The 9,460-nt window shown below is 53.9% G+C and overlaps 1 long non-coding RNA gene across 1 annotated transcript; it reads left to right on the top strand.

The window, feature by feature from the left end:
• The first annotated feature begins 3,611 nt into the window (after positions 1-3,611).
• On the top strand, positions 3,612-5,166 carry LOC134731577 (uncharacterized). The gene is made up of 4 exons (XR_010113981.1): positions 3,612-3,746; positions 4,143-4,368; positions 4,512-4,558; positions 5,064-5,166. It is a non-coding gene; the product is annotated as an uncharacterized lncRNA (long non-coding RNA).
• The last annotated feature ends 4,294 nt before the right edge of the window (positions 5,167-9,460 follow it).

The raw sequence follows: 9,460 nt of genomic DNA, 5'->3' as shown, positions 1-9,460 counted from the left end.
ATCCTGCCTGGCTGTTTTCTCTCCACTTCGGCAGGAAAAAAAACAACACACACATGAGTCTCCAAACTTGGAATAGTGATTGCACTGCTAGAATGCTTATTTGTGTGTGCGGGTGTGGATTTAGAGATGGAGGCAGGGAGAAGGACTATGCATTCTGAGAGAGGGAGAGATTGAGAGAGAGAGAGAGAGAGTGTGTGTGTGTGTGTGTGTGTGTGTGTCAGCAGGAATCTGAAAGTACAGCTTGGTGACTGTAAGGGCTGGAGGTGTCGGCGTTTTCTTGCCTGTTCCTTCTCTCTGAACAGAGCGCTCTGCTTGAAGATCTGTCTTAGCTGTTCCTTCAAAAGTTCTGTGTGTTCTCCTCTGATCTGAGCTGACTTTCGGGGCATGGCTCCAATGGTGTGCCAGCAACTCAGGCCAACGGCAACAGCGGAAACCGAGACAGCTCTGGAAAAATATTTGTTTAATTAGCAGAAACGATCTGTGATCAGAATCCATGTTTAACGACCTGGCTCACAGCCAAGCTCAACACATTTTCCTTCAGGACTGTTTTTGGTTTTGAACTGAGCAAATTCAGTTCTGACCTTCATCCTGGCCGGGGGAGGGGAGACGCCCCACCCTGCTCAGACCCTGGGCTTTTTATTGAAAGGCAGTGCCAGGCACATTCTGATGGGTCTTGGGGGAGACCAAGGGTGCCCTTGGCAATGTCAGCCCTGACTCTGTGCCACGTGCACTCAGCTCTGCCACGGAGGTGCGTGGCTCTGTAGATGTGGACCGTGAGCTGGGAAGGAAGGTGGTCTTGGAGAGAAATGCCCCATGGGGAGCTGAGACCTGTGTGTCATGGGATCATCCTGGATTTGGCTTAAAATCCATGTGGCTGTGGAAATCCCAGGGTGCACCGAGGATCTGTGGGGGAGAAGGGATAAGTCCCGGTGAACCTCGAGCTGTTCTCAGCCCTGAGGTTTGGGTCACTCCGAGGGCACTGGTGTCTCCACCGAATGGCACAGATCATTCTCAGGCCCTTACAACCATCCGGGTCTCTCTAGAATTCCTTTTAGGACTCCTGGGCTGGGCTGTGTCTATTCAGGACTGTGGGTAGGAGCCCTTGGGGCCACCTGGGAGGTAGAATCGCCGTTTTCTAGCAGCCATCTTGGATGGCAGTTTCCCTGCAGTGCAAGCTGGGGCTGCCCAGGGGGTTCTGGGGGCTCCGGGGTGCCTTCCAGTTGCCCCTCCAGGTGCACCTCCTCCTCCCCCAGGACACTGACCGGCGGGAGCCATCGTGGGGGACCTCGTGCTCTCTGGTTGTGGCTGGCTCAGCCAGCGGGAGCCCGTGGGGCTGGGAGGGAGGAGGGTGTGATGAGGCATCTCCTTCCCGCTGGGCTCCTCCCCACCTCCTTCCTCCTTTTCCAAGTCCCCTGACCATCCCTCCCTTATCTCTCCAGGTCTCTTAAATTACCACAGTGCCAGCTACATGGCCCGGGTGGGTGGTTCCCCACACTTCCTACCCCTTCATACCTTGCCCCATTACACCCTCCTGGAATCATCCTCACTGGAGGCTGCACCGTTTCCTGCTGCCCACGATGAACAAAGCAGGAAACTGTCTTTTCCAGACTTCCCCATGAAGTGAGGTTTTGACGACCTCATTCTCCAAGAGCAGACCCAGCCCCTGGAGTTCGTTCCTTCCCTGGGCGCGTGGACGCCCCTGCAGCAGTGTCTCCTTTGGGTGGCCGCTCTTCAGAGACGTGCTAGAGAACAATCATTGATGACAACGTTTTCTTTCAAAAGTCCCAGAAAACAAAAAATAAATCTTGAGACTCGAAGCTTCCTGGGCCTGTGCCGTGAAGGCCCATGCTTCGCCGGTCTGGTGCCAGGCTCTGTGAGGTGTGGAAAACCAGGCCCACCGACGACACAGCAGTGGCTGAGGATGGCTCCCTCCTTCGCCACTCTCTGAAATGGTAGAGACCACTCTTGTGGCTGAGTGGTCTCCGCCGTTCCGCAGAGGTGTGGATAAGAACAGGAGTTTCTGCTTGTCTCCTAGGGTTCCCTATTGAATGTTGGCAATCAGTGGAAATCCTGTCTCAGGCCCTCTCAGGGGCCCCACGCTGATCATTGTATTTAAATCCTCCCAGTGTCCTGCAGACACCCACCTCCCAGACCAAAGAGGGACCTTGCTCGTGGCCAGGAAACAAGCTGAAGCAGAGAGAGAGACACACACACACACACACACACACACACACACACACACACACACACAGAGTTGGGTCCTCGGGTCATCTTAAAAGGCTCTGAGACTTTTTGCCTGGGCAGGGCCTGGCGGGTGGTGGAGATGCAGGATGAAGGACTTAGGGAGGGATCTTTTTCTTTCAGTGTGAAAGTGAGTTGTGTTTTTATGAGGGGGCTAGAGAAATACTCAGAATCTGAGAGCAGGCAGTTGGAGTGGGATCTCAGCAAACTTCGTGTCTGCATGGTCCTGCAACCATCGTCCTGGACAGAGGTCTCAGCTGGGTAGAGATGGACAGTTGTCAGGGCACAGCCTGTCCTTAGGGGGTCCTAGGAATGGGGATTGGGGTGAAGAGGAGTTCAGGAAAGAGGGGTGAGGCATGGGGAACCTGCTGGCTTAGAGGATGCAAAGGGGCAGCTTTTATGGACACTTTATGCAGGTCCCTTTTCTAAAGATACTTGCCCAGCCTGAGCAGAAACCCACACCCTGGAGTTTGTTCCTTCCCTGTGGGCATCCCCCACTCCCGCAGCAGCGGCTCCTTTCAGTGGCAGAGGCTGACTCTTTTTGCAGCTTCTCCAGCACTTGCAAATGCAACTTCCTTGCACCCATTTCAGACACTTCACAGCTGGAACCCCTTCCTTCAAGGTTAGGGGCCCAGGCCCACAGCCTGTGCCTCCAAGTTTCCACGTTTAAAGAATCCCAACCTCTTTACTTTGCTTCCTCAGCCTCAGGAGTGACACCTCGGAGCTCTTGTTTACCTCTTTAGCCACCAAGTTAGTAATTTTATACCCACGCAAGTGTGTACAGGAATCTTCCGGATCCAAGTGGCTGGTGTGGGCGTTGTCTTCTGTCTGAACCCTGGCCCTTGCCTGTGCAGATTCCTCCTCTCCTGTCCGGGAGAGAAGAGACAGTTTCGATGTCATGTGGAGACAGGAGGCTGTGGTCAACGAGGGGAGGCTGTGGTGAGGGGTGGTGTTCTGAGTCACTTGGCTGGCTTGGGAATGTGAGCTGGGCCAGGTGCACCTTAGAGAGCCTGGGTGGTGCTGGGGACCTTCAGGCTCTGGAGTCCTGGGTGACCCTGGCAGGTACATGTATCCACATCTCCTTGGCCCCTGTCTCTGTTGCTAATGTCCCTGCACAGACGCCCCCCGGCCGGCATTTACAGATTCCCAGCAGTGACGCACACGGGCTTAGGTCTAAATCACTGAGCCCCTTGCACAGCGGCCTTCTGGTCCCCTCTGCTGTGAGGCAGGACCACCTATGAGCCCCTGTCTTCTGGGGGCCACACTAGGCTTAAGAGGTGAGGCCGGCGGTGGGGGTCTGGCCTGGAAGATAAGTGTGGTGAGTCACCCCAAGCCTGACAGATTCACTCAGACATGGTCCTTCTGCTCCTAGGCTGAGCCCTCTCTCAGGGACCCTCCTGCCCTGCTGCACCTCTCACCTGGCCTGCCCCAACCGGTTCTCCAGGCAAGCCCAAACCAGTTCCACCTGGTTTGTGACTGTACTTGCAGAGAGGGTCTTTGCCGAGGTAATTAAGTTAAAATGAGCTCATGTGAGTGGGTCCTGAGCCAGTCTGATGGGTGTCCTTACAGGAAGACATTAGGACTCCTAGAGGGTGACTGCAGGGGTAGGTGGCTTGGAGGACTGGCCGTGCAAGGAGGCAGCAAAAGGGCGGCCATCTGCAAGCTGAGGGCAGAGGCCTTGGAGGAAGCAGCCCTGCCACCCCTGGTAACTGTGAGCGCATCTGTCTCTGTTGGTCAAGCCGGCAGCCTGGGGCATTTTGCTAAGGCCGCCCCAGCTGCCTAGCGCAGTCGCCAATATGTCCTCGAGGTTCTGGTGTGCTCTCCGGACTAGTTTCCTGGGGTGGCTGCAACAAATTGCCACAAACACAGTGGTTTAAACCACACAAATGTCGCTCCCACAGTCTGCAGGTCGGAAGTCCCAACCAAGGTGCCGGCAGGGCTAGTTCCTTCCGGACCCTTCAGAGGAGAATCTTCCTGCCTCTTTGGCTTCTTGAGGCCCCTTCCTGGCAGTGCTTCTTTCTCCACTGACTCCTACCATCAGCGCTGAGTCCTGCCTGCTTCTTACAAGTTGCTTCTGGGATGACTCCCGGCGCACCCAATAATCCAGTGTCATCTCTCCAGATCCAGGTTCATAACCCAATCACCCCACAAAGGGAGGTCACGTGTTCCCGAGCTCCAGGGATCAGGAGGAGGGCATCTTTGGGGGTGATACTATGCAGCTGACCACACCCTCTCTCCACCCAGGCTCCCACACCCACCCTATTTTGCAGAACTTCAGAGGCCACCTGGGATGTCAGAAGCTTCTAGGAACTAGGAGGTAGCTGCATCTCCTGTCCCCTCCCTGAATCACCTTGCTGGACTCCACGGTGTGGTGCAGACAAGAAGCTGCAGGGGACAACGTGGAAGGAAGCGGGGATGGAGGAGATGGAATAGGATGGGCTCTGGGCCTGGCCAAGCAGGATAGGGCTGACAGTCATCTGAGCACAGGTGGTTCAAATGGCAGAGATGCTCCACAGTGAGCCGGGAAGAGCTTGGGCTTTCGGGCCAGAAAGCGCAGGTTTTGGCCATGGCTCTTCTGCCACTCACTAGCTGTGGGAGTTTGGAGGCGTTACCCAAGCTCTGAGCCTTACTTTCCTCATCTAAAAAATGGGAATAATGGTAGGGTTAAATTAAACTAAATTTGGTCTGAGGATGCCTCTGCACTTTGAGTCCAGCTGCAACCTTAGTAGCAAATGAACTGCAGCCCTAGCTTAGGAGTGTACTTTTGTAAGAAATAGCCGAGTCTTAGCCAATCACAGCAGCTGAGCTTCTATAAATTGCAGGCGGCTGCTGAGTAGTCCATGTTCAAACGAGGCAAACCAAGCTGTGACCAACGAGCCGTCTCTGCAGCTCACTTCCATTTTCTGTCTAGAAACACTCCCTGCCCACAGTATGGAGCGGAGCTCAGCCCTTGGAACCTCTTCTGGTCTGAGGGCTGCCCACTTCATGAATCCTTTGCTTAATTAAACTCAATTCATTTCAAATGAAACTCAATTGATTGCTAGATTAATTTAAACTTCATTCATCTAAAGTTTTCTTTTAACAGTTCCTACCTTTTTGAGTTGTTGTGGGAATTAAGTGGAAATTTCTTTTTCACATGGAAAGGGTTTAGCATAGCCTGGCACTTGCTGAGTGTTCTGTGCACACTGGTTGTGATGACCACAGTTAGTGTCTCCATCCTTGGTCTGTTCAGCGCTACAGTATTTGGGGGCCAGCTAGGCAGTGCTGCAGCTGCAGCTCTGTGTGTGTGTGTGTGTGTGTGTGTGTGTGTGTATGTGTGTGGAGGGGGCTGTGAGATTGGTGGGCCCAGGAGAAGATGACTACTACCTGCTGCCAAAGATTCTTTTCTGCAAGGGAAAGCCACAAGTCACTGGCTCCAATGTGGACTTTTAAAAGGCCTTCCTTCCTTTCTGTCTTATTTCTGGGGAATCCATGGATAGGAAATGGTACTAAACTGACTTCGTCTCTGTACCCTGATGCCCCCATCACCCTTAGAGTTTACGCCCTTGATGAGTCACTTAGAGTGAACTGGGAGCTGTGTATGAGGTGACGTCACCCTGAGATAGAGCTCTGTGGTCACTGGGAGGTGGCTGTGTGTGTTATCTCCCTGTGGCATGTGAGGAGGCCTGTGTGTGTACACGAGTGTGTGTGTGTGTGCACGAGTGTGTGTGTGCATGTGCGTACATGTGTGCATGCATGTGCATGTGTGTCTTTGTGTGTGCAAGTGTGTGTATGTGTGTAGATAAGGGAGAGGGAGGGAGGGAGCTGGGCTGTCTCCCCTTCCCCCCAGGTGGACCCTGCAGCTCAGAGCCAGAGGTGTGAGCTGAGTTTGGCGTTTGTATGTTGCTTGAATTGGAATTTGAACTCGCTCCTTATCCTCCATGCTGGGGAAAGGATGCCTGTCCCCAGGACTGACTAACGACGTCAGGCCTGGCTATTGAACTTCCTGCTCTGCAGATCCCGGGTTCTGAGAGGATGAGGAAGGGATGAGCGAAGGCTGGGGGATCTCTGGGTGGGGGTGGACTCAGTGAGTGGAAAGAGTAAAGGCACTGGGGGTGGACTCCCTGTCTGTGTGACTGCTGGCAAAGTCCTTGACCTCGGCTAGTCTGCGTTTCCTGATCCAGGCAGCGGGGGCTCGGTCCTTTCCCTTGGAGGCGTGGTGAGGATTCAGTGAGCTCCTTTAGGTAGAGCTAGCTCAGGAGCATCAGCCGTAACACCTGTCCTGGAAGGTGCTGGGTGCCCTCTCCCTTTGTTCTGTGCCCCCCTCTCTCCGCCCCCTCTTCAGCCCGGGTGCAGACGAGGCCTGGGGAAAGTCTCCCAGAAGGCAGCCTGACCAGGGCGGTGCCAGCTGGGTTCCTGTTTGCCTAAACCCAAGCAGCAAGCTCTTCAAAGGAACCTAACAAACTGGACAGAGAGCTTTGTTTTTTTCCTCATAGCAAAGGAGACAGAAAAGTTTGCTGAGTAAGTCAGACACCATTAAACTCACAAAAAGGCTCTTTGTTCCGGCCTGAGAGGGGGTGAAAAAAATAAGCGAAGTGGGCCGGGCGTGGTGGCTCAAGCCTGTAATCCCAGCACTTTGGGAGGCCCAGGTGGGCGGATCACGAGGTCGGGAGATTGAGATCGTCCTGGCTAACACGGTGAAACCCCGTCTCTATTAAAAATACAAAAAAATTAGCCGGGCGTGGTGGCGGGCGCCTGTAGTCCCAGCTACTCAGGAGGCTGAGGCAGGAGAATGGCGTGAACCCGGGAGACGGAGCTTGCAGTGAGCCGAGATCGCGCCACTGCACTCCAACCTGGGCGACAAAGACTCCGTCTCAAAAAAAAATAATAATAATAATAATAGTAATAATAAGCGAAGTGGTCGAAGGGCGGGTGTTTGCTTCCGTGTTCTTGGAATGTTTGGGCTGGGCTCACCCACCTCACCCTTCCTGCTCTCCCCTATCTCTGAGTCCTCTGCCCCTGGTGATCCCGCCTTTTATATCAAAAAATTGCACAACGGCCCAGCCAGAAGGAACGGCTAAGGGCTTTTAGTCCAGCCAGAGTTTCACTTTTAAAATGATGCTACGTAGTACTTAAGTTAGACGCTCCCGCAGGGCTTTCCTGTGCTTTTTCTTGTTGGGAGTGATGTGACCGAGGCCCTTGCCAAAGGTCAGTTAGTTGCTGTCTGAGCTGGGCTTGGGACCAAGCCCCTAGTACCCAGCCTGTTGTCATTTACTATCATCCCTAGTGCTAGCTGTGGAAAAGTCTGCTTGATTCTAACCCTTTTGTCTCTAGTACAGTGACATCTATGCTAAGATTTGTTTGTCCTCATTAAATTATAAATTCTTCCACGCAGGTCACTATGTGGCTGGTGCCCCCCTGCAGTTGTGCAGTGTGCAACCTGTCAGACTGAACATGGCAGCCCTGCTTCTGGGGTTAATCCAATATTATTGATTCATTCTTCCAGCAGATGGAACAATGCCTGTGGGGGGCAATTATGCCTTTGCTTCTAAAACTGGTGCTTGTAATGCCCAAAAATTCAGTGTAACTGAGCCCAGTTGTGCTGAGAGAAACCAGCAAGTGGGCCAAAAAGAAAGGGTCTCCTCCTCTCAGACACACTGGCTGCTGGAGGAGAACTGTGTGTTCTTAGGTGGCTGCAGGCTCATGGGCAGGGGAACCAGTCCTTAGGTGGGCATTTCTGGGGGCTCTCATGGGGTGGAACTAACCAGCCAGGCCCAGTCCTCTCCTTTGGCAGCCAGAGAGGGGAGAATGTCAGATGTTTGTGCCTTGACTCAGCAGGTGATGTTGTGAACATTTATGAGCTTTTCTTCCTCTGGGCTCATTTCTTTATCTGTTAAAAGCAGGCAGGGCAGTGCCCGGCCCGCACCTGCCCAGAAGGACAGACAGAACATAAAAGGGCGGGGTGATTGTGAAATATCACTGGGTATTGTTCATGTCACAGCTTCTGGTGCAGTGTGATGCCCAGGACTTTGTGTGGGCAGGGCTGGTGCTGAAGTGCAGGAGAAGACTCAGCTGTGGCTGACCAGGCGCCGACCCACACCGCTGCTCTGTAACTGACACCATTAACAATGGAAAGCGTTGCCTTGTTGTCTGTTTTGTGCATCCATGTTTTCATTCCCATTTTTAGTCCACATCTCTGGAGGGCAGAAAATCCATCTTATGCTTCTTTTTCCTTCAACCGCATCCTTGGGAGGGTGATAGATAGAAGACAGACATTCTTTACACAGGCGAGGCCTGCAGGAAGAACCAGGGCGAGTCCTCATGGTATTCACACACCTGGAGAAGGAGGCTTCTGTGACTTTGTGTGTGGTGACAACGCTGTGCTGCTTGGTCTTCCGAATGGTTGGACAGGCTTTGGCATGTGCTCCAGGACGCCCAGAGCTGCAGGTTGGCCTCGACTCCTCTAGCCTTGCCAAATCCCTCAGGTAGGTCAGCCCACTGGTACCTTTAGCCGGCCAGCACCATCCTGCCCGTGTGGGGCCATGCCTCTGTTGGCTGCACTGTCTTTCAGGAGGGTGTCCTTGGCTCTGGCATGCTGGGGTCCCAGAACAGAACTGCAGTGGTTTTCCTCAGCCTGTGTTCCTGACTTCTGTCCAGCTTGTGGTCTGCCTTGTGGCTCCCTTCCCTGGGGACTGTCCCCCCTGTCCCTCACCAGGAGGGTCATGCCTGCCACACACTGCTCCTAACAACCCACCCTGTGATGGCTCTGGCTGGTGACCCGCAGCTGCTGGCCAGGCTGGGCTGACCCCGGATGGCTGCAGGTCAGCAGAGCACGCGCCCCACCGCGTTGGGCCTGCTCTCAGATACGCTGCTGGTGAACTGACTCATAACTAGCGCTTCCTCTCAACAAAAACAAACACCCAGAGAGAGACTCAAGGGCCCTCCTTGGCTAAACAATTCTTGAGATTGAGTTGGAAGGGAAAACCCACTACACAAAGGGCTTTGCAGAGGAAGAGGGGAGAAGGTGAGAAGCCAGAATAAATACAAGAAGACCCAAGCCGCCCAGGGAGCGGGAGAGGGACTCCAGCTCATGTGGGTGGGGCCATGTCCACCTTTTTGGGACTGAGACACTGAGCACATTTGCTCACTGCTTTCCCTCCTACAGCTGTTAAAGCTGGTGCTTTGAACCCAGCCCTGGGCAGGGTCCTTGCTGGCTCCGGGAACTTCCATTCTTGCTGGG

The sequence above is a fragment of the Symphalangus syndactylus genome, chromosome 10 (genome assembly GCF_028878055.3).
Source record: "Symphalangus syndactylus isolate Jambi chromosome 10, NHGRI_mSymSyn1-v2.1_pri, whole genome shotgun sequence".
In the NCBI taxonomy this organism is placed as follows: Eukaryota; Metazoa; Chordata; class Mammalia; order Primates; family Hylobatidae; genus Symphalangus; species Symphalangus syndactylus.
The sequence above is the reverse complement of the archived record's forward strand: the minus strand, read 5'-3'. Positions and strand labels throughout refer to the sequence as shown.